We start from the raw sequence: 26008 nt of genomic DNA on the forward strand, positions 1-26008 counted from the left end.
GAAATTAACTCTTCTGCTGACAGGAAAAATAAATTTATCTAGTCAATTTTTTTCCATAGAGCAAAACAGAAGACAGTATATGTTTGGAATGTTAGAATATCTTTCTTTAAAATAGGTAGAAATATGTGGTACACATTGTTTGGAGGATAAGCTTGGAGGTTACATTAAATAATCTTTTAAAATAATTATATTTACATAACATTCAGCTAAAATTAATTAGTATCTGTAATAATTAGTAATGTCACTATTAATACTGATTTTAATCTAAGGTAATTACATAAATATTATCTTGTGCATGAATCCCATGATATCTTTTTAAATATAATTCGGTATTTTTAAATTACTTTTTAAAATTAATTTTTTAATTTAAATTGAGAAGCAAGCAGCATTTTTGTTATATTTTGTAAATTTTTATGCTCACCAAATAGTCTTACTTAAGAACCTTTCTTAGTGATTGGACAAGTAGTGCAAACTTGTGTTAATTACTTAGACTAGATGACTCCAGACATTATTTCTTTGTCTTCCTATACAGCTATTTACTCACTGTTTTTCTAAACTACTCTTAAGTCATCCAGGAAAAAACAAGCAAACAAACAAAGAAAATTCACTTGTGCCAAAGTATTGTGGTGCCTTTCACATAAATATCTGATAGTAAAATCAACATGGTCTAAAATATCTAAAATCCGAATGCAACAAATAAAGAAACTGAGAACCTCACATAGAATCAGAAGCTATCAAACTAAAAGAGGAAAATGAAGAAATTTGGAATTGTTAACTATCTGAAATCTTCTCTGTTCCTCTTTAAGCAGTAACAGCTGGGGAAAAAAAAAAAATCTAAAATTAGGACATATTTCAAATATATAATGAAAAAGCATACTCTGGAAAAGATTCTTTTAGACGAGTGCCCTAAATTCAGAGGTAATTCTTTATCTTTTATGTCAATTTTAGTCACATCAGCCTCTCTTCATAATCAGTTATAAATGCCTCTCCTACTAAATCACCTGTTATGAGTTATGCTTTACCTAGTTACCTAGTTACCTAGTTTTTCAGTTAACAAGAAGGAACTTTACTGCTTGGGGAAAAATTCAAACAACCAAAAATACATTGAAAGCATTTTTTAAACATATTGGTCTTTTTTTACTTACCTATAGATAGAGTCATATTTGGATGCCGTAGAAAAGGCTGTTTTGCTTCAAACTGGGATCAAGAAAATCATAAGTTTCCCTTGGATCCTCCATCATATCTTCTATCTATATTTTAGTATCTTGAATATGGTGGAACTTCAGTTCTTGGCTAACTGAATTGTACACAAAAATGTAGCAGAGATGAATTTCAGTACCAAAATATGTTACTTTTTTCTCTTGTTGATCCAATTCAGCATCAATAATCAGCATGAAAACATTTTTGCTTTTGAAAGACCATTCCTGTTTATCTTAAAATAGTACATCAAATCATTATTTGATGTTTATAATCAGCCATTTGAGTGAGATAATTTATACTATATTCATGTCTGAGGTAGGAGAAAAATAATTAGAAATTAGTAATACTAAAAGGCAGTGGCACTATCAAGGTTTGTAGATTAGCACAGCATTTGCAAATTTATTAATACAATCACTTTTATACATACATATATATATATATATATATATAAAGAATTAGAATCTGTAATTACATGGGTCACATTTACCTTTTCAATTATGATCACCACTGTAAGCATTTCTGCTATAGAGGTTCTCCAATGATGCAATCCTTACTTCCATATATCCTTTGCTAAGACTGTCTGATTGCTGCACAAAGTGTAGGATAAAGAATGGAGTTAAAAGAGATTTCATGCAGTTCTGGGAAATATCTTACTTCTCTTGAGTAAGTCAAGCTCCTCTTTGCTTAACTTTAAATTGCTGTATATTGTGTTGGCAGATATTGAGGAAATTATATCTTTATCCCCTGTGCTCTGTGACTGAACATTTTTAAGAAATAAAATACCGTGACTATGATACAGATGAATGAATAGATCAATAAGAAAACTCTTGGATCCAGACTTATGCAGTCCACATTTCTCATAAATGTAATATAACAAGTAAGAATCCATAAATAGCAGTTCTATTCTCCAAGATTAAATAATAGATGAGGTGAAATATGTAGGTTGTCCCCAAAGTAATTTCTCCTATTTTTTTTTTCTATGAAAACTGCAGCAGATCCAAAGCACAATAACAATATTTGATAGAGCAGCTTCTCAACGACACAAGGTTAGTTTTCAACATAGTCACCACTGTGAGCTATGCATTTTCATCAGAGATGAAAAAGAGTCTGCATGTCATTCTCCTAAAAATCTGCATGGCCATCCAAAACATGGCTTGTCTTTCCCAACATCATCACCACTGCTGAAATGCACCAGCCACCCACCTCACAGTGCTAACACCCACTGTTTGGTCTCTGTAGATTTTCAGCAAGCATCAGTGAATGTCAGTGGGAGCAAATTTTTCCACATGGGGGAATTCAGTGTTGCACCTTTGCTTCATTTGCACTTTCATGTCAGATGCCATTTTGTTGGACTGTCCCTCTGTTGCCACCTGTCACATAGCTGTAAAATATAACAGCATATTGGTGGGAAGGTTCAGTATCTACAGCCATACCACCAACATCTGCCTCTGATATCATGGGCCAATGTAATAAAATAGGAAACATTAACTTCAGAACACCCCTTATACAGTAATCCATAACAGTAAATCTGACATATCTATATTTCTTGAACTGTTTATTATCATCTGAAGTGTGTTTCAAAGTATCTGACAGTACTTCCTGATTCTTTCACTTATTTTATGGCACTTGGTAGCTGAAGAAAACTTTAAAATATTATATATTAAAAAAAATTAGAAATTGAAATTAATCAATCAAAAAAGAAGACATTCCTCGTTTGGGGGAATGGGCTATAGACAGAGATAAATCTTGACTTACAGTAGATATTATTTCACAATAGCTGTGACAAAACTATTTCTCTTAATTGAAAATGTATTTTTTCTAGAACATAGTTTGCAACAGCTCTAGGAACATATGTCATTTAAAATGATATTTCATTTAACTCTGAAATCCACAGTTACATGTGGGGCAAGGAATACCAGAGAAATGCAATATTCTCATACATAACTCTAAAACAGTAAATATTAAACATCTAATAAAATATTGAATACAAAAGTAGACTGTCCTATCTTCTATAATAGTCACTTTTATATAGTGCCCACTAAATCCTGTAAGATCTTCTAATACTTGCATTTTTGTAATTCAATATTTGTTATTTGCTGTTAGCATACAGATGTTTAAGTTCTAAAAGAGAATTATTATCAAGAATTGTTGATAACTTAGTCAAATATAATTCCTCTTGAAAGAGTTTGCAGCTGCTACCTATGTGTGCTGTATGGTAGAGATGATGAACTTCTGATCTGTGAGAAAATCAGGCAAAGTTGTAATATGGAAATACTGTTCAGCTAACAATGGAAGCGGTTCCAGAATAAGTGTAAGATCAATTAGAAGTAGATAATGAAGTGCATGTGCCTCTTGCACAGTTTTTGAAGGGGAGAACACTTTCTTGTAGACAAATTATACTATTTCTCTGCTAATTTTTCAGCTTATAAGAGTCTAATCAGTAGCTCTGGAAATGATCAATGTTCTCAGTATATTCCACAAAGGTTATTAGCAATCTGCAGCACTCTATTTTCAGATGTAAATGCCTGCAAAATTAAGTATTTTAAATTCATATTAAAAATATTTTTAAATATTATTTTAAATCATTTTTTAGTCCTCTACTATTAGCATGTTAGGCTTCTATATGGAAATGTATACATATGAAAAATCAAATCTAGTTGACCTAAAAAATAAGTTTTAAGAGATATAAGAGACATGAAAGCCTCAATATCATGCTCCCAGCAAAGAGAATTAAAAAACTGCCGCTGTTGACATCATATTTCTCCAGGTGAAAACCTAGTTCTCTACCAATTCCTTCTTAAAAACCCAAAGCTCAATCCTAGAATATTAGAAGTCTGAACATAATAATAATAATAATAATAATAATAATAATAATAATAATAATAATAATAATAAAGGATAGTATAAATATTTTTCTATGTAAAAAGTTTCATGTATTTACTTTGATTATTGTGCACTAATTTGGAAAATGAGTGCACGGTACTTTAAGTATAGAGTAAGTTTTAGACTGTTATGACACTATCCTTAAAATGCCCACCTCTCCCACCTCTTCAGCGTCTAGTCTGTAAGAACCTCTTCAGAGAAACAACTCTATCAAGGTAAGTGGTTTTCAGATTCTGTTAGGGAGAAAAAAAAAATCTCAATTGTGTAAGCAAAGGGACAAATTTTCCATTTAGGAAGACATGAGAACAGCTTGACGTAATCTACTAAACGAGAGTTGTGCTTTTTGATGATGACACATCAACTTAAAAATTAACAAAAGGAAAGGGGAAAAAAGCTGCTTTGAAGATTCTTCCAGAAGCCTTTGCTTTGAAAAACTACTCAGATTTAATTACAGAGAGACTCAATAAAGGATTATGTGTTATTGGAATAACGTGGAGAAATTAATGTCATATAATCGTAGAATTAAAAAATGACCCTGAATTATCAGTGTGAAGCTCTATGTATATAACTATCTGCAAAACAATAGGCTTAGACTCTGTCCATTTTATTCAGAATTTAAATTTCAAGTGCTCAAATCTTTTCCTGTTGAGAAGATAACTTCTGTTTTTATGTCTCCCTGTCTACTCACAAAGTTCACTAATTAAGAGAAAAAATAAGAGAAATTCTATCCCATAACTAATAGAGATCCATTTTCAAACAAGCTAACAGTTTTCCACCACTATTTGAAAATATCTGAAAATAAATATTCTCTACAGTTTTAATTTAAGGGTACATCTTCCTTGCTCTGACCTTTCCCATTGTTTCTGGAAGCTGGGATTCCTGAAATCTGTTTTTCATCTTGTGAAGTGTGATGCCCCTTAGACTTCTCCATATCCTGCATAATCAAGTTTTCTACCTTGTTCAGTTATGAATGGGCCCATATTTTCCCTAGTCTTCCTTCCATCACTGGTACAGAAGACTTTCATGTCTGTGACATACCTGACCAAACTGATAATCTTTTTGGTCTTTAACTTGTTTAACTTAATCTCTGGATGCTCTGATGTTGCTGTACTCTTCCCATGTTCTCTTGCTTCCACTCTCAGTATTTTTCTTTCTGTGTTTGAGTTTGACCAAGAGTCCCTTGCTCATCTTGCACTCCTACTAGCATTGTTATCTGAATTTCTCTTTTTTTGAAATGTACTACTTGAACCTGGAGTATATAATTCTTGAACATTAACCGATGTTCTTAGTTCTCTCTGGCATATAGTAAGTCAAACTGGTACATCATCCTGGAGTCTTAATCACAGAATCACAGAATCACAGAATCACCTGGGTTGGAAGGGACCTCAAGGATCATGTAGTTCCAACCCCCCTGCCTAGCAGGGCCACCAAACATACACATTTAGATCAGGTTGCCCAGGACCCCGTCCAACCTGGCCTTGAACACGTCCAAGGATGGGGCATCTACAACCTCACTGGGCAGCCCGTTCCAGGGCCTAACCACTCTCCTAGTAAAGAACTTCCCCCTAACATCCAACCTAAATCTTCCCTCCTTCAACTTGTATCCATTTCCCCTAGTCCTGCTATTGTCAGCCCTTTTGAAGAGTTTACTCCCCTCCTGGGTGTAGGTTCCCTTCAGGTATTGATAGGCTGCAATGAGGTCACCCCGCAGCCTTCTCTTCTCCAGGCTGAACAAGCCCAACTCCCTCAGCCTGTCCTCATAGGGGAGGTGCTCCAGCCCCCTGATCATCTTAGTTGCCCTCCTCTGGACCCTTTCCAAAATCTCTATGTCTTTCTTGTACTGAGGGCTTCACACCTGGACACAGTACTCCAGATGGGGCCTCACAAGAGCCGAGTAGAGAGGGACAATCACCTCCCTGTCCCTGCTGGCCACCCCTCTCCTGATGGAGCCCAGGATCCCATTAGCCTTTCGAGCTGCCAGAGCACACTGCTGGCTCATGTTAAGTCTCTCGTCCATCAGGACCCCCAGGTCCTTCTCTGCCGAGCTGCTCTCAAGGACCACTCCTCCCAGCCTGTACGGGTGCCTGGGGTTCTTCTGGCCCAAATGCAAAACCTTGCACTTTCTTAAGTTAATCAATAGCTTGGTTATGTTATCTCTTACAGTGTATCAGTTTTTAGGCTTCTTTTCACACACACACACAAAACAAACAAACAAACAAAAACTATCATGATAAGACTGTTATTTGCACAGCTATAGTTCTCATCTTATCTATATCTGGTATCTTACCTTCACTGTGTGTGCATCTGAATGACAGAAAATATCACATGATTTTTCCAGCAGTTTTACTGACAAGTCAATTTGAAGCAATTATTAAAGATCAGTGATAAATCTTCAATAAATGATGTCTAACTCTCAATAACCTCATAACTCATTTCTTTCATTACCTAAGAAACATTTATTTTATTACATGAATACCTCCTAAATAAACTTTTATTCAAAGAATTTCAATGAAAGGATGAAGTTAATTAAATTAAAGATTGATGGAAATTTGATGTACATAATTGATATCAATTAAAACTACATCTTAAACTTCTACTGAATAATTCAAACTAATGATTTCTGTAACATGCAATAGTTTTGAAGATCACAGTTTCGAGGCAACTAAAATTTCAACCCTCTACTCTTTTTTTCATTTTAATAACTATCTCTAGAAGAGATGATATCTAGAACTCTGACATGGTTTTGTGGTTTGTTATCTGTATTCCACATCATGGTATCTTGTAGCACATTGGGAGTTAAAGAGCTAATGCTGCAGTTCTCTGAATTGTTGATAGTTCCAGGTTCCAGTCATGAGAATATCTCAGGTTGACTGTGAGTCAACAGTGGCCTTTGTGGAAAAGAAGGTAAGTGTTCTCCTGGGTTGCATTAAAAAGAGCGTGATCAGCAGGCCAAGGGAGGTGATCCTCCCCCTCTACTCTGTCCTGGTGTGGCCACATCTGTAATACTATGTCAATTTCTGGGCTTCTGTGTTCAAGATAGACAGGGAACTGCTGGAGAGAGATTCCAATGGAAGGCTATAAAGATTGTTAAGGGCCTTGAGCATATTCATTATGAGGAAAGTCTGGGAGATTTGGGACCTGTTCAGCCTGGAAAAGAGAAGATTGAAAGAGAACTTACAAATACATACAAATATCTAATAAGAAGGGGTCAAATCTGTGGAGCTGGGCTATTTTCAATGGTGACCAGCAGCAGCACAGGGGGCACTGAGTGCAAATTAGATCATAAGAAGTTCCATGAAAACATGAGGAAAAACTTATTTACTTTGAAGATGACAGAGCACTGGAACAAACTGACCAGAGAGATTGTGGAATCTCCTTCTCTAGAAATATTCAAAACCTGCTTGGAAACTTTCCTGCATAAACTACTAGAGGGAATGTTCTTTTGCATTGGGTGGTGAAGCAGAGGATTTCCAGAAGTTGCTTCTAACCACTATGTTTCCGTAATTCTGTGATACAAAAGTATAGTTTCTGAACGCCAATTTGAAACTGATTAAAACAAAATCACAGGAATGTACAATATCAGTAGGCCATAATGTTTTAGTATTTTATTTTAGATATAAATGATGGTGAATGATAATGAAACTTTATTTGAGACTAAGTAACTGCATGGAATCCTTTTATATTCATGAGAAATTTCAAATTAAAGAAAATGATTTATTGGATTTTTTTTTCTCAATAAACATATATGAAAAAGTAAGTTTTTTAATTAACAGTGAAACAGCTCAGGTTTCCAGTTTTTTACAAAAGATAGATACACAGCCTCTCAGACCATATGAACACTTTTTCCCTTAAGCATTATATAAATTACTACCTGCATACATGGAAAGGTCTTCCTGTTTTCTGAGTACAGCTTGCCATTATATCAAAGAGAAATGCAGTTCTGTTGCTTACAGATTTTTCCTGTCTTCATTTGATTCAGTATGAGCAGCAGGAAAAGCAGTGAGGGAAAAATAGGGAAAAATCAAGAGAGATTGTAGGTGACACACTCTATCACTTGGTTTGACATTTCAGTATGGTATTATTCTTTGAAAAATGTGAATTACTCTCTCCCAGACTGTGATAATGACTCTCCATCTCAATGCTTAATCTCCATTGGACCTAATAAGGACAACCTATGAGTTTTTTTTCTCTAGTTTCTGCTGTGATTAAATAACTAATTATAGACTTCTGTATAGGTATGGAATCCTACTGCTATAACATATTTGCTGTCAAATTGTAGAGATGACTGTTTTTTTTTGCTTTTTTTTTTTGTTTGTTTGTTTTTGTGGCATAATATTATAGTTGTTTGTTTGTTTGTTTTTTCTATCCATCACTTAACAATGTGCCTCGCAGATTGTACTGTTTAGCCTTTGTTTGTGGTTTGTCATAGATTTAAAAATTGAGTATAAAAATGCTGTAAGTCATTTTCAGCATTGTATTTCTCTTAACATAACCTTTTAGTAAAGAAGGTGAGGGAAAAGTGTTCTTACATTTATTATAATCCTTTCATTTGTATTTGTTTTATTTAACAGACTGTATCACATGTAGGTTGCTGACAAAAAATAATTCTTAGAATTTGCAGAGAGAGTGTAGGACACTTGCAACAGTAATTTTGGGTGGTGAAAACTTAATTCATATGCATCTTCAGTTGTAGACATGCTGCAAACTGACTTCTGTATCCAAAGATTAAGTCACACATAGCTCCTCATTATCCATTCACTTTCTGTACAATGCCTGCTGCATCCACTATGGAAATTGATAGCTTGCCTGAAAAGAGTTGCGTGCATGGCCAGCAGACCACCATACTGAATTCTATTCTCAGCTCCAAGAAAACCTTAGGTGGTAATATATGTGCTCTGTTAGTTTACTTTAACAGCTGCACTGTAACAGCATTTACAGTTTATAGATATATAGGAATTACCATACTGGATCAGATATAGAAACCACATAGTCCAGTAATTCATCAGCATCCTACCTACAACAAAAAATGAACAGCAAATGTTTTACAAAAATGAAGAACACTGCAGTAGAATGATATGGAATAATCTGCATCATGCATTAATTCTCATAATGATTTCCATCTGAAATATAATCTTTTAATCTTTGAAGCTTGAAGTTTTATAATGCTTCCTCTTTTTAATTATTAAAACTATGCATATTCTTGCATATTAATTTTCAGTGGTGTTACTAAGAAAAATTATGATCTAATAAAGAATTTTGATAAACTCAGCATTTTTTTCAAGTTCATTTAACTTTTCATCTCAATCTTTGCTATTGTAAGGTATTTGAAATTATTTATTTCTTATACTACGCAGAGGAGAAATTTGAGCTAAAACACATGAAAATACAAAAACAGAACTGGCACAAACTGCAGCCTAATTTTAAAATTAACTTTTGTTTATGTGTATTGATTTTCTGTGACAACAAAATTTATACTCAGCTAAGCAGTGCATGAGACAGTACATTTTTTAGCTTTTTAACTCCTCAGATATTAATTCTATTGCTATTATTGGTTGTTTTTTGTTTGTTTTGCTTTATTTTTGTTGTTATCTCTAGCAGGTAGAAAAATATTCTGGTAGATTTTGCCACTTACGTTTTATTTTTATAATACTAACTGTCCTATTGTTCCAAAATATACAAAAGGTTAAAAAAAAAAAAATCCTTCAGTTTTACAAAGATTCCTCAGCTCTTTGTTCATGTTACTATGGTTTTTATGGAGTATCTTTAAATTACTACTTGTCCAATATACATCAATACTGTAAAAGACGTAACCACATTTACATAAAGTCACCATATTATTTGCATGATTCATACCAATACATGTGTGGGACAAATTTCATATCTTATGGATGATGTTTTTATCATATTTGTACAAAGAACAATAACTTCTCTTGAGCTGCAAACATTAACTACAAGGTTATTCTCCTGGCTATCAATCTTAATTGAAGTTCTTGTGGTTATATGAACAATTTCAATTTTCATCTACTGTCTTTTTTTCTTTTTTTACTGATGCTAAAATTCATAATTTATTTTCTTATTCATTTAACTGATGCCTTAAGTGTTTCAAATTTCTCACAGCTGTAACTGGTCTTAGGTATCTAGATTTTGTGTCTTCTAAAAGGTTGCTAACTAATCTCTTGATTTTCAAACTCTTAAGATATATATTGTATATAAAAAAAGGCATAATATTAAATTTCAATATTGCTTTCTCCTAACTTTTTAATTATGAAAAGCAGATGATTCAAATTTTTCAAAATTTAGTGACAATATTTTTCTTGCTGCCTATGACTATGCTTTCATTAAAATAGTAAACCTTTCAAAAGTAGATGAATCACTCAGACCCTAGTACTTTTTAGCTTTTGTTCTACGTTTTCTCGAAATATATTATAACATACTAGGAAATGTGTTTACTAACAGACAACACATTGCATTTGTAAAATTTGATATCAAAATAAAACACTTTCCATACAAAATATGACTTTAAGGAAAAAAAAAAATGGATTGGTCTTGTTGATTACACCAGTGTAATCAGATATTTTATTTCCTTGTAAAGCCAACTAGCTTTATTATTTATGATAAAAAATGTTTAAAATATTAAAATAGCAATTAACTTTACAGTATTTCCATTCTTTGAGCACTGACCACATTAGACAAGGAATTACAATAAAATGTATGCTATTTGATTACAAGGCTGTAGAAGTCTTACTCGATTAGCCAGACAGCAGGGATTTAATAATTGAGTCTCTGAATATTATGACTAGGTCCATTATATGATTAACATTTGCTGACTGTGATGATGTGATGTCAATTGCACCATAGTCTTTAGCAACATGTGGTAATTAATTCAATGCCAGACAGCATTTTAACCTATGTAATTATGTGAGGACCTTCAATAGATGACACCCTTAAGAATGTCTATGGACAGTTAGAAGATTATGATTTAAGAGTATTTTCTATTCAAAGAAAGATGTGTTTGGATATTTTGAACACATATGTACATATAAATATTATTGGTTTTGTTATGAATATTCAGTAGGTTTGCATCTTAACATTTCTGCTAGTTAAAGAGTACAATGGACTTTAAGAGATTAATAGCACAATAACCTTATAATAAATATTACACAAAATCATTTTTACTTTCCTTCAGTACTACTTTTAGAATTTTATTTTATTTTAATATCAGAAAGGATAAAGCATAAAGAATGGAAGAAAAAAAAAAAAAAAAAAAAAAGTATCCTAGATGAAATGGTGAAAAAAAGAGCAATATTGAATAAAAATCTATATTAAATACAGAAGAAAAAAATACATTGTAGGATCTTTATGGATGTATATCCAAGATCTTTTTTTTTTCTGTAACACAGTAAAATGTAAAAAGTTGGCTATGTATTTGTAAGAGAAGTTGCCTAAAATTACATATGAATATAAATACTGTATCAAACATATCTTTGAAAATTGAAAGCATTTCATGTGGTTCACAAGAAAAAGAATGTTACTAAATTTCTGCAGCTAATTGAATATTTATATAATATTGAAAACTAACTCTGTGAGAAATTATGATTCTTGCTGCTTATAGACATTTAGGCACTGAAATTTAGATTATGTACATTTAGCAATATTTTTTTTTCAATACAGTTCCATTCCATCAGTTTCTTGAAAGCTTTGTCATTCCATTTTTTTTTTTTTTTTTCCCAGACAAATCTCTTCATTTCTGAACTCCCCTCTGAAAGCCTTGCCAGGAAGCTGACCCTTTGGTAGTTCTATCACTCTGCTGCACAGAGTTGCCTGATAGGCAGAGTAAGGGAAGAAAGACTTGATTGTATGACAAAATACTATATAACATTTAAACTGTCAAGCAGCTGAAGATGAAGACAATTATTATTTTTCTCTGCAAATACACTATAGTGCTTTTGTGTATATATGTACACACAAAAAGAAACTTCTCAGCATATTTCTGATCCTTCAAGAAAGCCTACGTGAAGTTAATATATAACCTTTGGCATCAGATAAATGAATCTATAATATAAAACAGGCAAACAAAGCCTAACATTCTATGAAAAGATCATCTTGACAAAATCAACATCCTCTTCACATTTTGATTTCCTGATATCTAACTTAGAGAACTTATGATTCATAAATCCAAGCCCCACTATATGAAATCTAAAGAAAAATAATTTAAAAATGATAACATCAACACTGATTCAATTTGCAGCTTCTTTGTAATTGTCACATTTTTCCCTTATATCTTTTTTCAATTACTATTATTATATTTTTTCATTTTTATGGAAAATTGGAATGATATATTAGTTTTAATACCAAGAAGTCTTAGGTAGAAATTTAAAATTGAACGATAAAATTCTGAGGAGAAAAATTAAAATATTCAAAACATCTGACCTCACTCAACTTTTAGTTTTTATCAGGGTTACAGTTTAACAGTACTGATCATCAGATCATAAGAATTCAATGCAGAATGTATACTCCTAACCATTCTTTAGTTTAAATACTGCAGCTCAGTAATGTCACTTCAAATCAATGTTAAAAATTCACTAGTCCAGTGTTAAATTAATGTTATTTCTTTCAGATAGGCATAGAACAGACAAAAAAGATACATACAGCATTTAAATTTCAATTAAGAATATTTATTCTAATTTTCCCAAAACACCTATTATAAAAGGTTGCAAAGTCTGTAGCTTACATGCCACATGCAGTGCTTCTAATAGGAAGACTAGAAAACAACAGAATGAATGAGAAGATTTGAAGGTTATCTCAGCTAGTTCCAGCTTTGGAAATTACAGTGGCAGATGCTTTGCCTATAATCTCTGGCTTCATTTAAACAGTGTTTTATTATTTATTTTGCTTCATTAAATGTAGCTTTTTCAGGCAATATTATGTATGACATTTTTCCTGTCTATATATAAATTAAAAAAATACTTTTCAAGCAGCAAATTGTATTTTAATTCAAGTCTGTAAATAAAAATCTTTTGGTATACTTGTGTTTTCTGTTTACTTCCTCTGAATAGCTGCATGTTCTAGTAATTACAGATAATTAGTATGATTCCTCTGGGAATACCCTCACTATTGTGCTACACACTTTACCTTGACTATTCTAATTTTTAAGGGCATTCAATATAGAAATAGAAGAACCTTTAATTTGAAGAATTTCCAGTGAACATGAACAATGCCTATTTAGAATTTCATCTCACACTGAGGAACCACAAATAATCAAACTCATTGATTACCTCCATAGATGCATTGTAAGCGAATGTTGATGTTGCCAGCATTTATGTGATTATACAGTCTACTAAAAAGTTTCAAAAATGTAGATTCTCTGACTGCATTTATAAGCTTAGTAAAATTATCAGAGACAATTAAAATGATACTGTTAAATTTGTGAAAAACAAATTAATGATGTAGGTGTCATGTATCATTAAATGTGTATACTCGGCAACATAATATAAATTATTTACATATAAGATGTGCATGGCTCTCTGTATGATCAGGTTAACACACAGATCCAAAAGCAATACCTTCTTTTTTATTATGTTAGCCCTGTCATGGTTTTGTGATTTTTGGCTTTCGGTATTCCACATCATAACATCATGTGGGGCACTGGGACTTTAACTGTCAATGCTCAAGTCCTGTGTGCCTGCCCTGAAGAGAAGAAGAACTACATTCCCCAGGGGACCTTGCGGTCAGGGAGAGGAGGTTTAACTCCTGGCAAGGTCACCTGATGTCCTTCGTTCCTTCGTCATGGGTGCTGCTCCCATCTCCCTGCTGCTCAACTGAACTGCGCATCTCACCTCAGCATTGTGGTGAGGCCTATCCACCTTTTGGACATACTCTTTCTCTCTCATTATATTTGATTTATTAGCTTCAATTCCGATTATATTGTATTATAGTGTGTTATCTTGCATTCTGATAATATACTTAGTAAATTAGTTTGTTTCTCCTCAGATCGTTGCCACTGTTTTAATTATTTTGGGGTCCCCTGTTTCCTTTTTTTCCTGGAGGCTCGGATCTGCGGATCCCTCCCCCCCACTCGTCACGGAACTGGGCCGAACCAGCCTGTAAACCACTGACAAGCCCACAATATCAGAATCAGATACTGGTGGTATAGCAGTAGAGGTTGAACTTTCCAACAATATTTCATTACATTTTGCTGCCATTTGAGAGATGGCAGCAGAAGGGCAATCTGACAGAACGGTGTCTGATGTGGAAGTTCACATAAAGCAAAGATGTGTCATTAAATTCCTCCATACAGAAAAGAATTGCACCCATTGACATTCATGGATGATTACTTAATGTTTATGGAAACCAAACAGTGGATATGATTTCACTGAGGTTGTGGGTGGTGCATTTCAACAGTGGTGACAGGGACGTGAAAGAGAAATCATGTGACAGATGCCCATGTACAACTGTCACATCATGAATCAAGAGTGTCTGATCAGCTCATCCATGTGAATTAGCTAATGGTAGTGATTATGTTGAAAATAGTGCTTTGCAGCTGAGAATTTGCTCTATGAAATATTGTTATTGGGCTTTCTGTATCTGTTGTAGCTTCCATGGAAATAAACAAGAGATATAACTTTCAGAGTGACCAATGTACAATAAGGTGTATAGCTATGTCACTAGATATAGCCAGAGAACAGCATTTATATGCTCTAGTGAGACTCTATATGTTCTTTAGCAGTTAGTACTACTAAATGAAAATAGTCTGACACTATGAAGGAATATATTTTTACATCATCCAGTAGAATAGTATTTGCTTTCTTTTTTCTTTTTGTTAATAGCTGTAAAATCTAAAGTTGACACAGCCCAAATGGCTGTGAATATTCACTAAGAATACATATATCAAATTACAAGTTTTAAAAGGGAAGCTATAAAAAAAAGGAAAAAATGATTCCTGTATTGTGGATTTAGCCTGCAATCACTAATGCAACAGTTACAAATCATTTATATGAGAAACAAGTAAAAAAAACATTATTAGTTACTGGTAAGTATGGAATGTGTAGCTTGCAAGACTTAGACAATGATCATGATGTGATGTGCAGAGTACACTGCAAGACTTCAATGAGGGGAAAATTGTGTTCCATTTAGTAAATATATTTTTGCTTTGAATTTATGTCTGAAATTTGCATTATTCTTATTTAAAAGAACAAAAGAAAATGAACAGCAAAACTCATAGGTTTCATATATCTGTTTGTTTTTTTTGTTTTTTTTTGTTTTTTTTTTCCAACACAGCTTAAAAATTCTAACACTGTAAGATTGGCCAGAGGGTCCAGAGTTCAAGGTAGATTGTGTCCAAGAACTTCTACTAAAATCAACTTTAAGCATTGATGATCTGTGTCCTGCTGCGTTTTGCCTCTACTATTACATGAGCTATAATGCTATTAGTAACAATCCCTCTGTTAACACTGAAATGAAGTCAAATCTTTTATCTTTACTTTTCCATTTGAGGAAAAATTGAATAGTATCATGTACCGTATTAGTAGCAAATTTGATGACAAGTACAAAACAATCTTTTCTTTTTTCCATATCTTCTAGCATAAACCAGGGAAAGGCCACTACTTTTGTAGGGGAGTTCTCATGTATAGTGGGATTATTTAACTATCAATGTGGCATACTTATTTTGAATTTTCTGGGCTTAGTAACTCAGGTTGTAAAGGTTTTGTGGAAATTACCTAACATTTGGTAGTTGATAGAGCAGACCTTAAATAAGGGGTGTTAAGGTGTTCTGTTCCTTATTGCTTCCTAATGCAAAAGAATAGAGAATAGCAGCTTTCCAAATACATTAGCAATGCTGCTTGCTTCGGGGGAAACTTGCATATACAATGGATTTCTCCTCTTCAATTCAAAGAGTTTCCTCCTAAATTACAACTTCTTCACTGTGAAAATTCCTCTAAGGAATTTTAAGTGAATGCATTCTCTATGCAACTGATCTTTATGTCTTTTATGTTCATGGTAACAGTATAACATCATAATAGAATGGGCTATGAATCCCTATTAAGCATAATTCCTACATTATAATTTCAGTAGACACATTATATTTGGCACTTGAATGATGTTTATTGCTAGACTGTGGAAAACTGAAATGAAAGAGTAATAGAGGCAGCCTTTTTGGAAGCTATATTATTAAGTCAATTTAATGTAAAGGGTTTTTTTTTTCTACTTTTTTCTTTTACATTCCCTAGCTCATTACACTTAAAAAGAGGAACATAGAAAGGCTTACATCATTTATGTATTCAAAGTTTTAAAAATTGTTGATGATTATTTTTAGTAACAACATACAATGAAACTGATAAAAAGAATCAGCATAGAGACTTGGGCAAGTGCATCACACTGATAGAAAAGCTATAGAAAATAACACTTTTATAAGCTCCACTCCTTGTTCTTGTCCAGCAATCAAAATTTGTCTTTCCTACTGCAACTGACAAGTATTAGAATTTCTTTCAATTTCTCCGTGAAGAGCAAAAATATTTGCTTAATGAGGCAAAAAAATGGGCCTTCAAACAACTCTAAGCTTTACCTTTTTTTTTTTTCCCCAGAGAATCACAGAATCATCAACCTTGGAAAAGACCTACAAGATCATCCAGTCCAACCATCCAGCTATCACCAATAGTTCTCACTAACCTATATCCATCAACACAATGCCCAAACTTTCCTTGAACACCTCCAGGGTCGGTAACTCCACCACATCCCCGGGCAGTCCATTCCAGTGCCCGACCACTTTTTCAGAAAAGCAGCATTTCCTAACGCCCAGCCTAAATTTCCCCTGGCGCAGCTTGAAGCCATTCCCTCTAGTTCTATCACCAGTTATATGACAGAAGAGGCCAACCTCCAGATCTCTACAACCTCCTTTCAGGTAGTTATAGAGGGCAATAAGTCTCCTCTGAGTCTCCTCTTCTCCAGACTGAACAATTCCAGCTCCTTCAGCTGCTCTTCATAAGGCCTGTGCTCCAGAACCCTCACCAGATTTGTGGCCCTTCTTTGAACATGCTCCAGGGCCTCAATGTGTTTCCTGCAATGAGGGGCCCAAAACTGGACACAGTACTCCAGGTGCAGCTTCACCAGAGCTGAGTACAAGGGGACAGTCACTTCTCTGTTCCTGCTAGCAACACCGTTTCTGATGCTAGCCAGCATGCCATTGGCCTTCTTGGCCACCTGGGCACACTGCTGACTCATGTTCAGCTGAGCATCAATCAATACCCCCAGGTCCATTTCCTCTACCCAGTCTTCCAGACACTCCACCCCAAGCCTGTAGCATTGCTTGGGGTTGTTGTGGCCAAAGTCCAGGACTCAGCATTTGGCCTTGTTAAACCACATTCCATTGGCTTCAGCCCAGCCATCCAGCCTGTCCAGGTCCCTCTGTAGCGCCTTGTTACCCCTAGGCAGATCAACACTTCCAGCCAACTTGGTGTCACCTGCAAACTTACTGAGGGTGCACACAATGCCCTCATCCAGATCATCAGTAAAGATATTGAAGAGGACAGGCCCCAGCACTGACCCCTGGGGAACACCACTCTTGACAGGTCACCAGCTGGATTTAGCTCCATTCACTACCACTCTCTGCACCTACCCTTCCAGCCAGTTCCTTATCCAGCCAAGAGTGTACCAGTCCAAGCCACAAGCTGCCACCTTCTGCAGGAGAATACTGTGGGAGACAGTGTCAAAGGCCTTGCTGAAGTGTAGGTAGACTACATCAACAGCCTTTCCCTGTTCCCTCGTCCACCACAAGTCACTAGATCATAGAAGGAGATCAGGTTGGTCAAGCAGGACCTGCCCTTGGTGAACCCATGCTGGCTAGGCCTGATCTCCCCGGTTTTCCTGCACATGCCATGTGATCTCCCTCAAGACAATCTGCTCCATAACCTTCTCTGGCACCAAGGTCAGGCTAGCAGGCCTGTAGTTCCCCAGATCCTCCTTACAACCCTTCTTTTTTTTTTTTTAAATTTACTTTTTATTCCTTCTTACTCCAAAGAAATGGGAGTGAGATCTAGGGTTTTTTTCATTCAAGTCTATTAGTATGCATGCAAATTTTTAACTTTTTGTATGAAATACTGTTTCTTTCTACCCCTCTGAAAATGTCATGATTCTTGAAGTTCTACTTCTGTGTTACTCTGATTAAAACTTTCTTACCTCCTCTTAATGAACATCTTTTAATCCTCATTTTCATTATTAATATATATGATAAAAAGCATGAGACCTTGAAAATCAGTGTCAGTACATTTAGAGAGTCCACAGAAATGCTCTTGTTCCATATTGAAGCCAAGTAAGGCAAGTTGGACATGAAAATCAAAACCGTACTCAAAACTCTAAAAAAGAAAAAAAACAAAAACCCTTCAGTATAAAAAAAAAATATTTACTGAAAATTCAGGGATATATTAGATCAGTAGAGATAGCTCTGCATTCATTAAAAAAAAAGTGGAGATAAATGCTAGATCATATATACATACAGATGCAGATCATAGGGAAGATGGGTGCTACCTAAATTTTTTAAAGGTCAGATGGCTCAACTTGCACTGTAAAGATTAAAAACAAAAGACAAAAAACAACAACAAAAAAAACCCTCACTTTATTTAGATGAAGTGTACTCAATGTGTAAAAGTTGAAAAAAATATCAACATTTAACAGAATAAATAAAATGACATAAAATGGCATATGTGTTTGGTCATATGAATGTGTTACGAATGTTGATCTTTGAAGCTGGATAATTCTCATTTAATTACAATTCCTATCTATTGTTAAAACTTTTCTGTTCACAATCCCTGACCCTGACCAGTCTAGTAGAAATTAAGCCATGTTGATGGATGCTTGTTTAATGTGTTCCATGTCTAGTATTCTTTCATAATTTATTTGTCCTTTAGAAACTACCCCCTATCATGATTAATTATTTATTTTTGGTTCGGTTAGTTGAACAGCTTGTGAGAAAAAAATTGCCCCCACTACCTTCACTGGGATACACTGTGTTGTCTCAGAGTTTATCTATGCAGTTCACTAAAGACAATTAAATTTTCCTAAAATGCTCAAATTACCCTGTACCCACATTTTCCCTCAGTTCATCCCTGTTGCTGTCCCAGATTTCATGACTCCTATGTACAGGAGACTAAAAACTGAAGTAACTGGGTGACAAAAATGGCAAGTATTGTCCCTAGATTTTCATATCAGCTTTGAATCCCCTTGTAAACATGCATAAAACATAAAGAAGTTTAGAACATGCAACTGAACAAATCTGTAAAGCTATTATCTTACTAGGAAGCTATTATCTTACTAGGATATAAGCTTCTAAATACTTTTGTGAACTCGAGCTTTGGATCTTGCATTTGTTGAAAGGATCTTGATTACATAGGGCGTATTGTGGCTTTTAGAGTTTTATGCATAATGGCCTGTTCATGGTACAGTTCATGAAACTGCTGAATTCTCACAGAAATCTCATTCATTCATACAGTCAAACTGCCTGGGAAAAAGCTTTCTTTTTCAAAAACAAGTGATTGAACCTTTGCAATGTGCTTTCCTTTTAATTTTAATGCTTTTAGAAAACTTTTACCTTACAGTCAACTGAAATATTTCCTCTTTTAGTTTGAAACCATTTCCCCTTGTCCTATCACAACAGGCCCTGCTAAAAAACCTGACCCTATCTTTATTATAACTCTCCCTTAGACGCTGAAAGGCCAATATTGGGTCACCTTGGCTTTCTCTTCTCCAGGCTGAACAGTCCCAGCTCTCTCAGCCTGTCCCAATCACCTCAACTCCTTTAAGCTTCTGGCCATACTTCTTTTGATGCAGCCTGGGATACAGCTGGATTACTTATCTGTGAGGGCACATTGCTGGCTCATGTACAGATTACCATCCACCAATACTACCAAGTAGTTTTTGACAGGGCTTTGCTTAATCCAAAAAGGTCTGTGCACCTTCAGTGTAAGTTTACTTTTGCTATGATTACAAAATAATAATAACTCAAATCTGTAGGAAAAAACATTAGATCATTAGATTTGTTTACAAATTACTGTAATGATTTTCAATATAAATTCATAAAATTTATTACCCTATTTAATGGACAATGTTGTAATACAATATTGAATAACTTCTTATTCAAATCTGTCATGTTTTTAATCTGCTTTAGAATGTACATTAATTAACTACGAGGAGAGTATTTTTGTTTGTTTGTTTGCTTTAATAATAGCATGAAAATAAAGAAAATTTGGTAATATTGTTTTGATTGCCTTTTTACTTGATATGCTTACCATTTTTGGCTCCATGAGAAAACATACTTTAGTATGTTTTTTTATGTTTATACCTTTCAGCTGGGAGTAGTGAAGTGTAAATTGTTATTTGCTAGTTCATCAATATCTTTTTCTTTTTCTCTAAAGAATAGATGGGGATTCTAAATATTCCCCAAGCCCATTATACATTTTGATCATCACCAGTGCTCTCCATCTGCTTTGTCTTATTTCTTGTCTTACCTTTTGGGCTTTGGGTGTCGTTATTGAACAGATGTGCATAAAATAGTATTGCATTCTGATTGGTTAGTAGTTTCAGGAAGTAACCTAACATCTGATGACATTGATGGTCTCAAATACTGAAAAATCTCTGTAAAATTCACGTGAACTGTGAGAGCATCTGCTTCATTAAAGTTATCAGGTCAAAGACTACTTCAGTTCAAAAGAAAGTGATAAGAAAAAAAAAAAAAGATAAAAAGAACACAAAGACACAAACCTCATAAGAGACAAAAATTAGTGTTGAAACTCTTCAGTTAAATGATGAAGAAACTACAGCTACTTCTTTGGAAACAACCCTGCTTGTCTTTCTAACTGATAAAACAAATTCATTCAGATATTGGAAGAGAGCTTGTGGGAAACATAAACAGCTTAGGGAACGTTGATAGGAAGTGTTTAAAGCAGAGAAAAAGAGCCATGGGAAGATAAAATGGAGTGGGAAACAGAGAAGAGGAAGGATAATGGGACCCTGTAAAGTAAGCTGATGATAAGTACAGTTGCCTGGCCAAGACCTGAACCTGATCACCATCTGATGCATGCTTCTTGATAAAATATTTCTTAACTGTCTTTATGTCCAATTTCATTCTCTACCCCAAGAATGAATGTCGCAAAGTCTAGAAGACAGCAACTGGAATGGGAACATGGGCCAGAGGGTTTGTGAATCTATGCTACTTGCAACTAGATGGATTCCAAAGAGAGATCTGATTACCTGAAATGGATAACAGGACATGTGCCACTTATACGTTGTCATGGTTCTATGTTTTTTGTTTTTGTTTTTTTGTTTTTGGGTTTCAGTATTCCACATCAAAACATCATGTAGTGTACGGGGCATTAAAGTGTCACTGCCCAATCCCAGCTACCTATCGCTGTACATTACAGAAGTCACGGGATCTGGCCCTTCCGGGTGGGGGGGGCGCTCTCTTGCTGCCTTGCAGTGGGTGCTGGAGGGTGCTTTCCTAGCCGTTCCAAGCTTTTCAGGTTTGAATCGGTCCCGGGAACTCTCTCTCTCTCATCTTGTCTGATTTATTAATCTCAATTCCAACTAAATTGTATATATTGTGTTATTTTGTATTCCGATATTATAGTAAAATAAGTTTTCCTCCATAGATTGTTGCCGCTGCTCTTTTCCTCCCTTCCTTCCTTCCCATTTTTGTGGGACTGGGGTGGGGGGGGAGGGCAGAGGCCTGTCGCCCCTGTCACGGACATAGATTGATCTGATCAACTCCGTGACAGATTTTTGGCGCCCAACGTGGGGCACAACTGCTTTTTAGTTTTTAGAACGAATCTCTTTTTCTCTCTGCTCTTAGAGAGCTTCGTTAGGGAGCATTATCAGTAGTTCAGGTTTCTGTACTGGAAAACCTGACCTTGAAAGATTAGGCGTACTGCCAGTGTTCTGGGATATTTGTAAACTTTGAGCACTACTTAGTCTGAGTAGTGCCTTTTTTTCCTTTTTTTGTTTTTTTTTCTCCTCCTCTTGTTAGCTTCAATTCATTAACCCTTTTTTAGCAAGCACCAGCGATGAACCCACTCGTTATCGTGGGGGTGCTGGGTAAAGGATTTAAAGCAATGGTGTTAGTCACAACCTACTGGCCAATAATCCATCTCACACTTGTGTGTTTTGGAATTGCATCCGTATATAGCTACCTAAGGGCACTGATGGAGACACCTATGTTTTACCTATTTGCAATGTGGTATGATTTGAACTTTGACATCTACATCCCAGAAGGAATGGCTAATTTCACAAACAACTACATCTCAGAAGGAATGGGTAATTTCACAAACAACTACATCCCAAATGGAATAGCTAATTTTACAAACAACACGATATTCAGACCAGTCTCTGGGTTTTCTTCTCGGTTTGTCAAACGTTTTTTGACTCCTGAACTAATACTCATGTTGGTGTGCGTGTGCATGTCATCAATTTTCCTGAATGTATTTCTATGCATTCGTAATAAGGGGAAGGAGTCTCCTCTAAAACTAGAGAATGATGATTGACAGGGAATATGGAGAGGTTTAGGAAAGGTTTTAGAAGCATGGGGACCCGCAGTGTCATGGGATTTTACTCTTGAACACCTGTGGGATCCTGAGAAATTAAGCCAGTATTTGAGTCAGGGACTATGCGGCTTACATAAATCTAAGGAGGTACAACTTATTTGGGGTTTGGCTTGTGCTTACCGTGCCCTATATAATACCATTCTGGAGAGAGAGAGTTTCCGAGCTGAGGTTCAAGCCAAAGGGGAAAATCCCCAAGTCAAATCTAATCAATCAAAGGAGACACCAGTAACAATACCGGTTGCTCCTGTGGAGGGCAAGAAATGGAAACGAGTGTCTTCGCGTCTTGAACGAAAAAGAGAAGAAGAGGAGGAGGAGGAGGAAGATCCAGGTGAGGGGCCCTCCTCAGAACCACCACCATCGCGAAAGGCAAAAGCGAAAACTAAGAGACATGCAGAAGAGAGTGATGAAGAGGAAGTCTCTATTACTACTCGCCGGCCTCTAAAGATGACTGAAATCCAAGGTTCAAGAAAGGAGTTTACATGGCACCTGAATGAAAGTATTGTTTCCTGGTTGGTTCGCTGTTGGGACAGTGGGGCCCATAGCTTGTCTCTGGATGGTAATGAAGCTCGCCAGCTAGGCGCCATTGCCAGAGACCCAGCTATTGACAGAGGAATTAGTCGATGTTCGGATGAGGCTGCCTCCCTCTGGGAACGAGTGTTAATAGCCGTGAAGGAAAAGTATCCCTTCAAAAACGGTTTGAAGATTGCGATGAAAAAATGGGATACAGTTGAAAAGGGTATCCAGTATTTGAGGGAAATAGGCGTGGTGGAAATGTTGTATGACCCTAACTTTGTTCCTAACCAACCACACCAAAACCGCGACCCTGAAAGAGTGAGGACGACGCCTGAGATATGGCAGAAACTCGTGACAACAGCGCCGGACAAATACGCCGCTACACTAACGTCAGCGTGTGACAGATACCAGGAACAACAGAGAACACCCTTAATTTATGAATTAATTGTTACGCTCCAAAACTATCAGCAGTTGCTATCCCCCATTCATGCTGCTGTAGCCGCTATCTCAAAAGTGACGGACCAACTGAATGAAACTCGGCAGCAAATGTCTCAACTGATTAACCGTGACAAACCTGTAACAGTATCAGAGATGCTTGATGAAGATCAGGATAATCAAAAGAGTCTAATGAAGGAGATGAAGGAGATGAAGGAGATGATCCGAGCCCACCTTCCTTCCTTCTCACGTGCACCATCAAAGATCTCAGCTGTTAGAAGCAAACGCTCTCCGGCTCAAGTAAGGAATAATACACCGCGAGTTACCTTATGGTATTACCTACGTGACCATGGAGAAGACATGGGAAAGTGGCACGGTCAACCTACTCCTGTACTACGAGCCCGGGTGAAAGAATTACAAAACAGATCAACCACCAGTGCAGTTGCTCCAGTTACCACAGGTAATGAATAGAGGGGCCCTGCCCTCAGTCAGGGGGGGGAAAGGGATAATAGAGTATATTGGACTGTGTGGATTCGATGGCCTGGCACATCAGAACCACTGAAATATAAGGCCCTGGTGGACACTGGTGCACAGTGCACTCTGATGCCCTCGAGTCACCAAGGGACAGAATCAATCCATATTTCTGGAGTGACCGGAGGCTCTCAAGAATTGACTGTGTTGGAGGCTGAGATAAGCCTCACTGGTAAGGACTGGCAAAAACATCCTATTGTGACGGGCCCAGGGGCTCCATGTATACTAGGTATTGATTATCTCAGAAGGGGGCATTTCAAGGATCCTAAGGGGTATCGGTGGGCCTTTGGAATAGCTGCTGTGGATGCAGACAACATTAAGCAGCTGTCTGTTTTGCCTGGCCTGTCAGAAGATCCGTCTGTTGTGGGGCTGCTGCGAGTAAAAGAGCAACAGGTACCGATTGCTACAAAAACGGTGCACAGGCGGCAGTACCGCACCAACAGGGATTCTTTGCTCCCCATTCATAAGTTAATTCGTCAGCTAGAGAGCCAGGGAGTGATCAGCAAAACTCACTCACCTTTTAACAGCCCCATATGGCCAGTGCGTAAAGCCAGTGGAGAATGGAGGCTGACGGTGGACTACCGTGGCCTGAATGAAGTCACACCCCCACTGAGTGCGGCTGTGCCGGACATGTTAGAACTCCAGTATGAACTGGAGTCAAAAGCGGCCAAATGGTATGCCACCATTGACATTGCTAATGCCTTCTTTTCCATTCCTTTGGCCAAAGAATGTAGGCCACAGTTTGCTTTCACATGGAGGGGCATTCAGTATACCTGGAACCGTTTGCCCCAGGGGTGGAAACACAGCCCGACCATTTGCCATGGGTTGATCCAAACTGTATTGGAACAGGGCAGTGCTCCTGAGCACCTGCAGTACATTGATGACATCATTGTGTGGGGCGATACAGCAGAAGAAGTCTTCACAAAAGGAGAGAGAATGATCCAAATTCTTCTGAGTGCTGGTTTTGCTATTAAGCGAAGCAAAGTGAAAGGACCTGCCCAGGAGATTCAATTCCTAGGTATAAAGTGGCAAGATGGCCGTCGTCACATCCCGACAGACGTGATCAACAAAATCACTGCTATGTCTCCACCCACTAGCAAAAGAGAGACACAATCTTTTCTGGGTGCAGTGGGCTTTTGGAGAATGCATGTTCCAAACTACAGCCTCATTGTAAGCCCCCTTTATTATGTGACGCGAATGAGAAATGAGTTTACATGGGGCCCTGAGCAGCAGCAGGCTTTTGAACAGATTAAGCAGGAGATAGCCCGCGCCGTGGCCCTAGGGCCAGTACGGACGGGACAGGGTATAAAGAACATCCTCTATACTGCTGCTGGAGAGAACGGTCCCACTTGGAGTTTGTGGCAAAGAGCCTCAGGAGAGACACGAGGCCGACCCCTGGGATTCTGGAGTCGGGCATACAGAGGGTCTGAAGAGCACTACACTCCAACTGAGAAGGAGATCTTAGCCGTTTATGAAGGGGTTCGGGCTGCTTCCGAAGTAGTCGGTACTGAAACACAGCTCCTTCTGGCACCTCGACTGCCAGTGCTGAACTGGATGTTTAAAGGAAAGGTTCCCTCCACCCATCATGCTACTGATGCCACCTGGAGCAAGTGGATTGCGTTGATTACACAGCGAGCGCGGATGGGGAACCTCAGCCGTCCAGGAATCCTAGAGATCATCATGGACTGGCCTGAAGGTAAAAAGTTTGGAACACCACCGGGAGAAGAAGTATCACGTGCTAAAGAAGCCCCACCATACAATGAACTACCGGAGAATGAAAAGAAATATGCCCTGTTCACAGATGGATCGTGTCGTATTGTGGGAAAGCATCGCAGATGGAAATCTGCTGTGTGGAGCCCCAC

The sequence above is a fragment of the Lagopus muta genome, chromosome 1 (genome assembly GCF_023343835.1).
Source record: "Lagopus muta isolate bLagMut1 chromosome 1, bLagMut1 primary, whole genome shotgun sequence".
Classification (NCBI taxonomy): domain Eukaryota; kingdom Metazoa; phylum Chordata; class Aves; order Galliformes; family Phasianidae; genus Lagopus; species Lagopus muta.